The sequence below is a fragment of the Vipera ursinii genome (assembly GCF_947247035.1).
Source record: "Vipera ursinii genome assembly, chromosome: 6".
NCBI lineage: Eukaryota > Metazoa > Chordata > Lepidosauria > Squamata > Viperidae > Vipera > Vipera ursinii.
Window position 1 is genome coordinate 16,583,288 of NC_139515.1, and position 14,897 is coordinate 16,598,184.

The following is a 14,897-nucleotide window of genomic DNA, read 5'->3' on the forward strand; positions in this document are numbered from 1 at the left end:
GAATAGTAGTAGTAATAGGATTTGTACTTCTGTTGGCCTTAGGAAATAAGATATTCCTTATGGGCTTAATAATCCCAAAAATAAAACTATTCATTTAACCATGAATGCCTGACATTTGTGTTTACTAGAGATGAAAGGAAACGTTGATTCATTTTGATGTTTACTACACAGCCTAGCATTACTTTCTGAGCAAATCTAACCAAAGATAGCATTCTCATCTGTTTTCATTCTTTGTAGCACACTAACTTATCAGTTCTAATCACACTTGCCAACTTCCCAGTTGTCCTTCACATCTTGCTGGTCAACTAGCCATCATGAACACAGATTATTCACACAGAAGTCAATTCTAATTACTCTTCTCAATCTACAATATAAACAATCAGTGACACATGATCTGACTACCAAAGCTTTGAACTATGTACAAGGCTATTTGTTCATCCTGATAGCATACATAGTATCTGTAATGATCAAGTATAGTAGGGAACATAAATGGTTATACCGGCACTTTTGTATCATTCTAGTTATTTGCAGATTTAGAAATAATAAAAAGTTATTTTTTATTGGTCACAATGGGTGAATGTTGAGTTTGTGGACATTGCTGTTTTATTAAAATAATTTCCATTTGTAAAATTATTTTGAAGTTTAGGTTCCCCACCCCTCATCCAAGGAAAGAGTCGGTAGGAGATGCTGATAGATAGATGATAGATAGATAGATAGATAGATAGATAGATAGATAGATAGATAGATAGATGATAGACAGTCAGAAATATGTGTATGTGTGTGTGTGTGTGTGTGAGAGAGAGAGAGAGAGAGAGAGATTAAATGCCTAAATCTAAAAAATGTTTTTTTTAATAATGTAAGCATTCAACACAAATTAAAACATCAAGTACAGTGACACTGAAATGATAAAAACTAGAAAAAGGTAATGTCATTCAGATGTTAATATGTACAGTATGTAGATATGTATGTGTGTATGTTATGGAACCATCTTCCGGTTGAGCTCCGGATGGCGCCCGACCTTCGCTCCTTCCGGCGCGATCTAAAGACCTACCTGTTTGAACAAGCCGGCCTGGCCTGATGGGTGATGGGTTTGGGTTTTATTGTTTTTTATGTATTTTAACTTATTGTTATAGTTTTTGGGCATCTTGTTTAATCTTTTAATTTTTGTATTCTTGTCTTTTAACATGTATTGCCCTGTTTACCGCCCTGAATCCTTCGGGAGAAGGGCGGTATACAAATAAAATTATTATTATTATTATTATTATTATTATTATTATTATTATTATTATTATTATTATTATTATTATTATTATTATTATTATTATTATTAAAATTTCCTTGAATATGTACTAACACTTACAATCTCTTTATATTGTTGTCTTTAAGTTCAGTAGATTTCTTTTTATGTTGCCATATATTTCCTCATAAATTCATGATATTTTTCTGATACTTTTCTCTCTTGTTTCTAGGAAACCACCATGTGATAATCTGTTGCATGCCTTTGCTAGGTGGCAAAATGAGACTAAAATAAAATGGAAATTGTTTAAATATGGTACAGTACTCCTAAAAATAATTGTTTGTACTGAGATGACACATACTGCTAAATTTGAATTAATAGATGATATAATTCTAGATTTTGTTTGATTTAGTTTGATTTGGTTTTTGAGAACCACAGACTGGAAATCCTTATTGTATGGATTTTTCCAGCTTTCATTTTTGTTGTCAGTGGTAGCAAACAACATGTTGCCACTTCAATTTTCTGAACCCCTTCCCTCATTGTAATTATGTTGTTATTATTTAAGCAATATTCCTAGGTTTGGTAAAGCATTGATCTAAAGCAGACATGTCAAACACAAGGCCCAGGGGCCGGATCCGGCCCACGAAGTGGTTTCATGTGGCCCACGAAGCCATCCTGGAAACAGTGAGGGAACGGCCCCCGCTGCCTTGGCCCTGGCCCAGAGCCCCTTCTTCTGCCAGAGACCCACAGATCTGTCCCTCCCCTGCCCAGGCCCACATAGGCACCATTGATGCCAATGATGTAGAGCTGGCCATGCTTACCCGGCAGGCCATACACACTCCAGCCATGCCCACCCAGTAGGCTGTGCCCACCCTGGCCATACCCACCCGGCCCCCCGAGGGCAGCCACAATGCTGATGTGGCCCTCAATGAAATTGAGTTTGACACCCCTGATCTAAAGTATGCAACCTGTAAGCATTGAAGAAACTGATGGAATTTTAAAGGAGTACTTCCTCTCCTAAGCATGCAGGTAGAGTCAACAGCATGGAAAGAATAAAAAAAAAACATGTTAACACCCTCCAATGATTTTGTATTTAAGATTGTATTTTATTTTAATTGAATTAGCCCATTTTGTTCTGTCTAGTGTGCTAAGGACAGAATTGTCAGTTTAGTTTCCCCCCCCCCCAAAAAAAAAATCAGGTCTGCTCCATCATTAAATTTATGAATGTGATTTTTTTAAGTAAATGAAATTCTCACTCACTTCCATTGGTCATGTTCCATGCAGATAATTTTTCTACACATGGAGAAAAGGATGTTAAAAATGCTTGCCATATCCCTTTTAAAGAGAAGAGGCCTGCCCCCCAAAAAGAGAGCATCAAATATAGTTCAATACAAAGACATTCTAGCATATTCAATAGCTCTGACAAAAGAAGAATGTCTTTTGTGCTGTTGTTAGTTGTTTAATTAGACTGCTGCTAAAAAGGATTTGTAATAAAATGGCTACCAAACTGATAGCCCACAAAGTAGATTATAATAAATAAAAAAGGCAACAAAATAATTCTTACAAAAATCAATTTTGATAGAACAATGGATATCATTGGCCTGGCGAAAAGCAACCCGCATGGAAGACAATACTATTTGCAGCTAATCTGGTTCAGGGTCTTTAAACAGCTAAAATGGTATAATTCCAGGAAGAGATGGTCTATCCAAAAACAACCATTTGTTTGAAATGTTATAGGGTTTCCTGCTTGAGCAGGGGATAGGACTAAAAGACCTCCAAGGTCCCTTCCAACTCTGTTATTCTATTTTTGTTGTTATTTTATTGTTATTCTGTTGTTATTTTGTTAAGAGTTGGAAAAGTAAATGACTAAGGAAAGACTAACTGAGAAAAAGCAGGATGAAGTTATCCAATTTCTTCCCATCTTGTGGCAGAGTGGGATTTTAAGGATTTTCATAAAGGGATGAAAATAACTATTTTTATAGCAATCCTATGACTGGAAGGCGGAACATAAAGCCATAGTGGTATTTGGGAGGCTGGAAGGAAAATAAGCAGATGAATTCCATATCTAATTCTCTTAATTGTTACACGAAGAGGGTAAATTATGCACTGCCTTTATTTGAAATGTTCCTGTCCATTCCCACCATCTATCAATCCTTCAATCTAGATTTGACTATCAGATGAATATCATGTAGCTTAGTTCCAATTTTATTGCAAAGTTATAGTAACAAAATGTTGTAGATCTCAATGCGCTTCAGCCTTTAATCTTTGGGATGTGAACTAGGCAGAGGCTTATAATCTTGATCCAAACTCAGGCATCTAAGCATCTAAGTGCCTCTTCTTCCTGTCCATCAAGGCCATACTTTCTGCCCTCCACAACACCTCAGCATTGCTGACAGCTGAGGAGACCCCCATTGCTTCAGTAGGATCCCCTACTCTGCTTGTGGGTTTCTTTCTCAGCTGAAACATCTGCTATACTTAATAGCCCTTAAAGGATCCTCTCAAGAACCAGAATGGGAAAACTCGCCACAGACAAATTGCGATGGCCAACTCGCCACAGTCAACTCACCACAGCCAATTTGCTAAGCCAACTCACCATGGACAACTCACTGCAAGCCAATTCAACATGGTCAGCTCACCATGGGACAACCTGCTGCAGGAAAATTTAACAATTCAATTTAATTATTTAAAATAATTAAAAAATATTTTTAATTTCTGTCATTCACATTTCATTTTGTCACTCCTTTGGCATACTTTCTTTACTTATTCTATTCCACTATTTCTTCAATATTAGTCTAACTCTTATTCTGTGGTGAGTTCTCCTGTAGCAAGTTGGCCATGGCAGGTTGACCATGGCAAGTTGTTGTGACCCCTCGGGAACTATAATTTTTGGCACAGTTTTTGCAAATTCAAGGAAGCTGTTTCAACTGGTTTTCTTACAAGGCTAAATGTGAGGTGTATTCCATAAAACAACTTCTTGCTCCATTACTCACAACAGTTTAGGTGTCACAGCTATCCAATTTTTGCCCTCCATCTGACATTTCTGACACTGAAGCCAAATCTACAAAATCCTCTTAATAGAGCTCCTAATTGACAGATTGCTGACTTTTGAGAAATGAATGCAGATGGAACGTATCCCAGAACATACAGAACTAAATCTCTAATTTATCTTTCTGAAAATGAAACTCATCCAGTGAGTGGAACAAAGAATTAAATAGCTATAAATAAAAGTTATTATTGTATTTGGCTAACTTCCTGAATGGTGTAAGTGCATCTCACTGAATATGTTACACAACTATATCAGTTAATCATCTATTAAAGCTGCAATTCCACAAGCGCCTGTCATGTTTATATTTTATTATTTTATATTTGAATGTTGTTGTCCTCAGCTAAATGTTATCTCATCACCAGGAGAAGATTTGTAACATGCTACAAATGTTATTCACCAACTGGACATTATTTAAATTAATTCCTGTCCAGAAGATAATTCAAAGAGTTATTGACTTGGTTAGATTTTCTATAAAACTGTCTGCACATAATGTGCAAGAGATATTGGTGTGATATCTTGCTGCTTGCTTAGCTCTTCCTTCTTCTCACATCACCTGCACCAAATATGTTTTAACTACCAGTATACGTAAGGACAAGGTTAACAAAAAAAAGGAAAACAAATCTGATTCATGCAAATAAGGGCTGATTCATACAGGTGGCCTTTGTAGGCTGTAAGTAGACTGGCAACAGCGATGAGAGCAAGTCCTCTGTATGAGGAAACCAGTGTCATCTATGATACCTAATCATCTAGGCATTGTAGAGAATGCCTATATGTATATGTCAGTATGTATGATAAGGTGCATAGCAGGGGCAAGAATAGTAGTTAGAATGGCTGAGAACTGAAAAGCAGAATCAAAGAATAAACCTGGATTGAAGATCAAGTTAGGACCAAAGATTAACATAAATTGTGTTGTTTTTGACGATTAAGCAGCCAGCTGCAGCCACATGCAAGCCAGAGCTGATATATCTATTTTATGTACATATCCATTTGGTCGTGTAGGTCATCATGATAGAAGTGTAAAAGGGCAAACCTTATACTGTGTAACTATGATACGTGTTTCATCATTTGGGTGCCATTGTGGTTAAGAATGGATGCTAATGGACCCTTGCCTCTTAGACTTGTTGCTGATGTCTGTGCTTGATGTTCTGTCCATCTGACTTTTGCATCTTCAAGAAGGATTTGAAGAAGAGACACTGGCTCTGATCTTCAGACCTTCATCGAGTAGATCCATTTGTGTGTGTATGAGTGTGTGCATGTGCACATATCCTTACTTTAATATTTTTTTTAAAATAACTCAAGACCCTGAACATACTCAACACACATTTTTCCTTCAATTTGTACTCACAATTTTGTTGGAAGACTCTGCCTAGATGATCTGTTTCCCTTTTCTGATGTTCCAGGTTGCTCTAGTGTCTTTGTGGTCATCTGAATAGTATTCTTATGCAGCTTCTCTTATGGGAGGTTGGGTTGTTCCTTTGGTAGTAAAGAACTTGATCAATGTGGGTAGTTTTTTGATAGAACTATGTTTCTAGTTTCTATGACCAGCAGAACACATTCATGAACACCAACTAGCAGGCAGAAGACATGATGATAATTCCTTAATTTCACAACACATGGACAGACATAACTATAGTTTCAACTGGGAAACTGTGACCATCCTAGACCAAGCCAAGTTAAAAAAAAAGGTAGAGAATCTCTGCAAGCCTATTACCCTGACAAATCAGCCATCGATAGGCATAGACATAAATAGATCTACATACAGTACAAAAGATACAATTAACAAGCCAAAAAAGGAACAAAAAGACCAAAACACCTCCCACCAGCAATCAACACCCAGATGAGCAAAGATTAACATCAGATCAGCAATCAAGAAGTAAACAATACCCCAATCAAGGAACTGTCAAACTAGCTAAAGAAAATAAGCCAATCAAAGCACCACCAAGACCACCCCCAACAACATTGAAAGGGTAAGTCACTAGAATGTACAATTAGTCCAGACTCCACTCTCTTCCAGTATTGATAATGTTGCCTAGTTTGGTTAATAAAATCTCGACAAGAAAACAACCAAGCTCTGAGAGCATCAGGACCCCTCATAAAACAGTATTGAAAAATAACAAGCAACATCTGAAAGAAGAAAATCTTATTTTGGCATCAAACAAATCATGTGCCAAGTTTCAGATCTTTTTTGTGGATGTATTTCCTAGAATGACACAGAATAACAGGATTAGAAAGGATCTTGAAAGTCTTCGAGTCCAACCCCCTACTCAGTCAAGAAATATGTATATATATCATTCTAGATAAATGGTTGTCCAGCCTCTTCTTGAAAACCTCTAGTAAACATCTGCAATCCACACCAACCATTGGAAGCAAGCCATTATATTAGTTAATTGTTCTCATTGTCTGGAAAAAATTCCTTAGTTTTGGGTTGGATCTACAATGTTCTTTCACCTGTTACTTCTTGTCCTGCCTTCAAGTGTTTTGGAGAATAACTCAACCCCTTCTTCTCCATCAAAGCCCTCAGGTACTGGAAGATTGCTATCATATCACCCCTAATCCTTCTTTTTGTTAGATTAGACATACCTAGTTCTCTCAACCTTATCATCCTTGTTGCTGTTCTCTGTACTCTTTCTAGGGTCTTACCAACTTTTTTGTATGGGGTGGATGCAGTATCCCAAGTGTGGGATCACTAGTGCCATATAAGGTAAAGGTAAAGGTTCCCCCGCACATGCGTGCTAGTTGTTTCCAACTCTAGGGGCCGGTGCTCATCTCTGTTTCAAAGCTGAAGAGCCAACACTTCTCCAAGGACGTCTCTGTGGTCATGTGGCTAGCATGACTAGATGCCAAAGGCACACAGAACACTGTTACCTTCCCACCATAGTGGTCCCTATTTTTCTACTTGCATTTTTACGTGCTTTCGAACTGCTAGGTTGGCAGAAGCTGGGATGAGTAATAGGCGCTCACTCTGTTATGCAGCACTCAGGATTCAACCCGCCAAACTGCCGACCATCTGATCAACAAGCTCAGCGTCCTAATCCACCGAGCCACCACGTCCATATAGTGCATATAGTGCCATATAGTGCAGTACTAACACTTCACATGATCTTGATACTATGTTTGGTTGGTGCAGCCTAGAACTGCATTGGCTTTTTGGGCAGCTGCAGCATACTGCACACTGCTGGCTCATACTTAAGTGGTTGTCCGTTAGGACACCTAGATCTCTTTCACAGTCACTACTATTGAGTTAGATACCACTTATTCTAACAGGTCCAACAGAAAAGGCCTTCACTCCCAGAGATAAATACTTACTGCTTCCCATGAAAGTATCTAAAGGAGGATTTGGTGACATCATGATCTTTATTTTATTTATTTAGATTTATTTATTTAAAATATTTATATATCCCTCCATCTTCTAACCTACTGTGGGTGGCTCCTAATCAAAAGTTAAAATGACATATTAAAACTATAAAACTAAACACATTAATAATAACAAAAACAGCAAAAACCTGACACCGTCCAACTTCTAATGGGTAGTTATCCAATCTTATCCCAGCGCTTGGGGGAAAAACTAGGGCTTCAAAGCTTTACTGAAGGCTAGGAGGAGAGAAGCCTGTCAAACTTCAGAAACATGCTTAGGGTTTTAAATAGATAAATATGAGGAGAAAAAATGTTTCTCCAACTAATGGTACCCAAGCTGTTTAATGCTTGACACAGTAAAGGACTATATTAAATTATGCCTGACCTGGCAGTCACAATGGTTCAACTATAAAATCCTGATTAATAGATTTATTTTAGGCTAAGATTTTCTTAAACAGATAATGCTACAGGCTTGTTGAAGATAGTCATAAGCTTTTGTCTTATGATAGGTATGTGTATCAAGACCTGTCTTTTTGATAAGCCCCCTACTATCAGAAAGTCCAAGTACTTTAATTTAGTCTCTGACCGCTAACCAGAAAATGATTTGACATTTTCCCCCATTCTTAAATTTCCTCTAACCTGCTGTCATTTCTGCATGAGGTTCAGTGTTAGCATAATATAGATGCCATCTATCTGTGGATTTTAGCATATTCCCCTTCTTATTAACTGAGCATCACCACAATTCTGCAAATCTATCATAGCATTTAATCTTTGGTTATTTTAAAAGGTATGTTTCTAGGAGGAAGGAGCAAGAGGCTAGCTTGAGAAATAATTGACTCATAAAAAATACAAGCACAAATAATTGAATGTCAGACTTTGACAAATTTTCATTTGGCAAGACCCCAAATATCAAATGTAAGTGTTTGTTTTCTCCTCTTGCTTGACTTTGGTAGTTAGAGCCACAAGCACGAGACTTGTTAGGTTAGTGCACCTCTTCACTATTCTGCTTGACAACTTTGGAAAACAATTTAATAAAGAAGCAATTTTGCTAATCAACTATTTCTCTCAGACTCATCAGCTCTAATTAGAAAGTTACTGTCAAGATACAAAAATAAATCCTTACCTTGACCTTTATATAATTGAAATATAAATAACTTTTTAAAGCTGGATAGAGTTTCAGCAGGATCCTTTGGCATTTTGCTGAGACCTGACTGTGAAAGACAACTTCCTCCTGCTTCTGTGTCCTAATGTACAAAGGTTAGAATATAATATTTTTTTTTAAAAAAATGAAACTTTTTTCAAGTTCACCATGGAGATTATTCATATTAGGAAACAAGCCACTATGATTCCTAGATCACAGATAGGACTATATGGAATCCCGCTGAATATCCAAATAACAGAATGTCGGGGTTCTTTGTGGTCCTTCAAAAGTTCTTAGTCATGGGAATTAAAAAATAAAATAAAATAAATAAACATTGGCATTGGGAACATATTGATAGCAGATCTAATTCCTAGGATTTATTAATCTTCCCTACTTGATCTTCCCTACTTCCCTACTTAATCTTGAATATAGTATCAATGTTAATGAAAGAATTTATCTGGAGACAGTCAAAATGCTTATTCCAGCATCTTGTTTCTACCAATGACAAACCAGATCTTTTAATAACCATTATGTGTCATAAAACCAATAGACTTTTTTAGAGATGCATTGCCCTGAATCTGAAGTATTTTCACCAAAAGCTAGCCTATTCAACCCAGCCATTATTTGGCTGATATCTGAAGATGGCATGATCTGATTATGTCTGCAGATTTTAACTGAAGCTGATTCAATTCAAATAGCTTCAAGATTGAAGATTTTATCTAAAAATTGACTTATAATGGAGAAGCATCAAAACCTCTTCCTCATCATCTTCCTCTACTTCCCCTTTCCTGTTTGAACTTGATGAAAATAGCAGAGCCAGTTTATTTGGGAGACATTAATCCTGCCCCATTCAGCTAGACCACTTCAAGAGTTTCACCACAATATATTCTCTAAAAAATATTCTCCTGTATTATATAAAAGGTTGAAATATAAGAAGGAGAAAAGGACAACATAGCAACTGTCCAAAATGTTCAGCAAAGTACTTTGATAAAGGGCCCGGGTGGTTAATGATTAAAGTGCAGTATTACTTTAATACTGTTTAGGGTGACTCGCTCACTTCTTAATCAGGAGGTGAGGGAGGATCCCTTGCAGGGTCGTGCCGAGGAATTTTGTCAACATCTGTCGGATAAAATCGCTCGGATTCGGACCGGTTTGGACTCCAGCTGGGCAGAGTCAGGCGATCAGGACACGGACGGTCTTGTCAATGTTATCTGGGAAGAGTTTGATTCTGTGACCCCTGATGAAGTGGACAGGATTATGGGGAGGCTGAGCTCCTCCACATGTTTGTTGGACCCGTGCCATTCCTGGCTGGTTTATGCAGCTAGGGAGAGGACACGAGGCTGGCTCCAGGCGGTTATATCTGCTTCTTTGAGTGAGGGTTATTTCCCCACCGTCTTGAAGGAGGCGGTGGTGAGACCTCTCCTCAAGAAGCCTACCTTGGACCCAGCTGTATTGAACAACTTTCGTCCAGTCTCCAACCTTCGCTTTCTTGCGAAGGTTGTTGAGAGTGTGGTGGCGCATCAGCTCCCTCTGGTCCTGGATGAAGCGGATTATCTGGACCCCTACCAATCGGGTTTCAGGCCCGGGTACAGCACAGAGACGGCATTGGTCGCTCTGGTGAATGATCTCTGGAGGGCTCGGGACAGGGGTTATTCCTCTGTCCTAGTCCTATTAGACCTCTCGGCGGCTTTTGATACCATCGACCATGGTATCTTGCTGCGGCGTCTCAGGGGATTGGGAGTGGGAGGCACGGTTCTTCGGTGGTTCTCCTCCTATCTCCTGGGACGTTCGCAGTCGGTGTTGGCAGGGGGGCAGAGATCGACCCCTAGGACTCTCGCTTGTGGAGTTCCTCAGGGGTCGGTCCTCTCGCCTCTCCTGTTCAACATCTATATGAAACCGCTGGGTGAGATCATTCGTGGTTTTGGAGTTGGGTATCATCAATATGCCGATGATACCCAACTTTTCTTTTCGACCCCAAACCACCCCAGTGATGCCCTCGCTGTGATGTCCCGTTGCCTGGAGGCGGTTCGGGTCTGGATGGGGAGGAACAGACTTCAGCTCAACCCTGACAAGACTGAGTGGCTGTGCATTCCGGCGTCCCGGGACATTCAAAATGTTCCATCTCTTTCTATGGGGGGTGAGCTCTTACCCCCCGTGGATAGGGCTCGCAACTTGGGAGTCCTCCTAGATTCACGGCTTACCCTAGAAGATCATGTAGTGGCCGTGACTAGGGGGGCTTTTGCCCAGGTTCGCCTGGTGCACCAGTTGCGGCCCTATCTGGACCGGGATGCCCTGTGCACGGTCACTCATGCGCTCGTGACCTCTCGCCTTGACTACTGTAATGCTCTCTACATGGGGCTTCCCTTGAAGACCACTCGGAGGCTCCAACTGGTACAGAATGCGGCCGCGAGAGTTGTCTTGGGAGTTTCCCGGTACTCCCATGTTACACCTTTGCTCCGCGAGCTGCATTGGTTGCCAGTTGTCTTCCGGGTGAGGTTCAAGGTCTTAGTTATGATCTTTAAGTCCCTACATGGCATGGGTCCGGGGTACCTCGGGGACCACCTGCTGCCGGCTTCAACTCCCCTCCGCCCTGTGCGTTCCCACAGAGAGGGCCTCCTCAGGGTGCCTCCGGTCAGGGAATGCCGACTGGCGGCCCCCAGGGGGAGAGCCTTCTCTGTGGGTGCCCCGGCTTTGTGGAACCAACTGCCGGTGGAGCTCCGGACGGCATCGGACCTCCGAACTTTCCGTCGTGGTCTGAAGACCCATCTGTTTGAATTGGCCGGTCTGGCCTGATGGGGGAGCTGGGTTTTAAATTGTCATTTTAGATTGTATTATTGTTTTTAAATTGGGCACTGATTTAATCTTTGTTTTAACTTTTGTATAGTATTGTACTTTTATTTATATGCCCTGTGAACCGCCCTGAGTCCCCAGGGAGAAGGGCGGTATATAAATTAAATAAAACATAAACATAAACATAAACAGCCTGGAGTTCAATCCTGACAGGGCTCAAGGTTGACTCAGGCTTCTACCCTCTCCAGGTTGGTAAAATGAGGACCCACATTGTTGGGGGCAATATGCAAATAATGCTCTACATCTTAGACCACCAAAAGAGTGATATAAAGCACCATATAAAGCATAAATGACATTACTATTGCTAGGCAGAAATTGCTAACCAATGAAGGCACAACACTAATTTAAAAATAAAAACAGTTTGAAAAAATAAGCTATTAGTTTTCTTCTTACTTATCTGGACTGCCTGGCTGGCATGACATTGAAAAATGCCTATTGATTTGTCCTCAGGAACTGTTGTAGATTCTGATTGGTTGCTGGATTTGTGTGGTACCATTAGGGTCAGTTGGGAAATTTGACAAGGACTCATTTATCAGTGATTTCAGCAAGGACATATTAGCAAAACTTGGCTTCTATAGTGCAGCACTTGTTTGTGTTAAGATTGCTAATTTCTGTAAATCCTTTTAGTTAGCAGAAGCAGAAGAAGCAAACTGACAGTGTGATATGCACTAAAACATAAATAGACAGGCTACAGAGAATATGCTGGCACAGGGAAAATGGCATTTGTAGACTTGCCATCTCCTTTTCCTAAACAGAAAAAAAAGTTTTGTTACCTTGAAACCCATTCATCCAGTGTTAAGGGGAAAAAAAACCTAATCCCAATTATGCAGAATGTAGATCTAAACTTGATGGAATAATGTTTAGTATGGAGATAATATTGGCCACTCTTGTGAATGACCTGTGCCAGAGCTGGGAGGAGTGAAGTTCATCTTTCATGGCCATTCTTGACTTGGTGGAGCAGTGGGCTAATGCCTCCTTAAGTAACACCAGCTGCCTGCAATTAGTGCAGGTTTGAGTCCCACCAGGCTCAAGGTTGACTCAGCCTTCCATCCTTCCGAGGTAGGTAAAATGAGGACCCAGATTGTTGGGGGCAATTAAGCTGACTTTGTAATAATGCCGCTTGGGGGTGTGTGTGAAAGCCCTAATAAGCAGGCATATACATAGAATGAAGGCTACTGCTAAGCTTGTAAGCCGCCCTGAGTCTTCGGAGAAGGGCGGGATATAAATGGAATTAAAATAATAAATAAATAAATATTGATGCCATTGACCATGATATTGTTCTGGACCATCTGTGGGAATTGGAGTAGAAAACACATGTCCCCATGGTTCTCCCTTCTCCACAGTCAGTTTCAGTCACTGCTGGTGAAGGTGAAGGAAGAAAGTCAAATATCAGCATATGGATTATATTAAATTATAGTAGAAAGTAGGCAGAAATTGGTGGCTAGGCAAAACAGGCTGAAGTCTAGATCAACAAGATAGCATTTGGAAACAGCTGAAGAGATGTCTACCTGATTCACTGAAGGTACTGTATAATCAGACTTGAAAGATTTAACTTATTTTTGCCAATAAAAGGAGTTTTAGCCTTTCTGTAGAGCTGATTTCCTGATCTGATCTACCTAGAGGGGTTGATCCCTGGCCAGCCAAGTAATGTTGTCAAGTTATTGCCTCGATGCTTGAAACTGTTGGATATGGATGAGAAGGAACAGGCTCAGGTTGACTGTAGGAGTGGCTGTAGATGCTTGGACCACCCAATTTATGATCTTTCCGTCTTTAGTCCTAAATGGAGGAATAGTCTTCCGTTCAGGACTAGTACAAGCTGACTTTCTTATTGGAGAAGTACACCGAAAGGGTTTTGTACAAATCCAATTTGTGTGCCGTTACAGCCATTCCTGGGCCAAGGAGCAGCAACTCATACCTTCTCAACTTGTGGAGGGATCATTACAATGTATTCCAAATGGAGCTGCCTATGAAAGCTGCAGCTGGTCCATAATGCATCAGCATGAACTATATGGAGCCTGTTAATAACAACAACAACAACAACAACAACAACAACAACAACAATAATAATAATAATAATAATAATAATAATAATAATAATAATACTCTGCCTTGTACACTTTTGTTTCAGATATACTTGATTCTTTTTTTCATCCTATTTTTTTTAATCCCATTTATATCCCGCCCTTCTCCGAAGACTCAGGGCGGCTTACAATTTAAAGCACAAATCAATGTGCTTAGCAATAGCCTTCATTCTATGTATATGCCTGCTTATTAGGGCTTTCTCCCCCCCCCAAGCGGCATTATTACAAAGTCAGCTTATTGCCCCCAACAATCTGAGTCAACCTTGAGCCTGGTGGGATGTGAACCTGCACTAATTGCAGGCAGCTGGTGTTACTTAAGGAGGCATTAGCCCACTGCTCCACCAAGGCTCTTACATTTGATTGCTCTTACATTTAATTGCGGCTGCCCCAAGTTTTTTTGGAGTTAGACAGCCTCTAAATGTAATAAAATAAAGTGTTTTATACACACTCACATATACACTCTTCTAATAGCCACTAAGAGACTATATATGAGTGCAAAGGGATATAAGTGTGATTAAAAAATATTTTTAAAAAATCTCCAGAAGTAAGATTCAAACATATTCTAATGCACATATGTTAAAGGATAAGAACATAACTAGTCCCTACTGGAAGGGGTCCCTAGCTCCTGGTCTAACAATCTGTTCTCACTGTGGCCATCCAACTTCACAGGGAAGCCCCCTAGCCTTCCAACAGATGGGTGTCCTACACAGTCACATTGCCATCAAAATTAATAGCCATCAATTCCCATGACTTCCATGAGTTGGTCCAACTCTTTTTTGAAGCCAGTGAAGCCAGCAGCACCACTTCTCAAAGTAGCCAGATCTAAAGTTTAAACACTCAAAAAATCATTCTGAATGATGTAATAACATGTTTAGTCCTTCAAAATAAGCAATTTTACTTTAAATAAAGACAAAACAAGAGAAAGGAAACAACAAGGTATGGGGCAGAAGAAGGATGGTCTGGTAATCTCCATCTAAGCTGCATATTGGCAACTGTCTCAGTGTATGCCTTCTCTTCCCTAGAGCTCTCTTTGTAGAATGTAACATTTTAAACAGCCTTTTGTGCCAGTTGAGAATATATATACCAAGCATAAATATATGAAAAAAAGAATTCAGAAACATTAGTTTTGTATATGAGTCCCTCTTTTTATGGGACAGTAAAATAAATTGCTCCTGTGGATGGAAGACT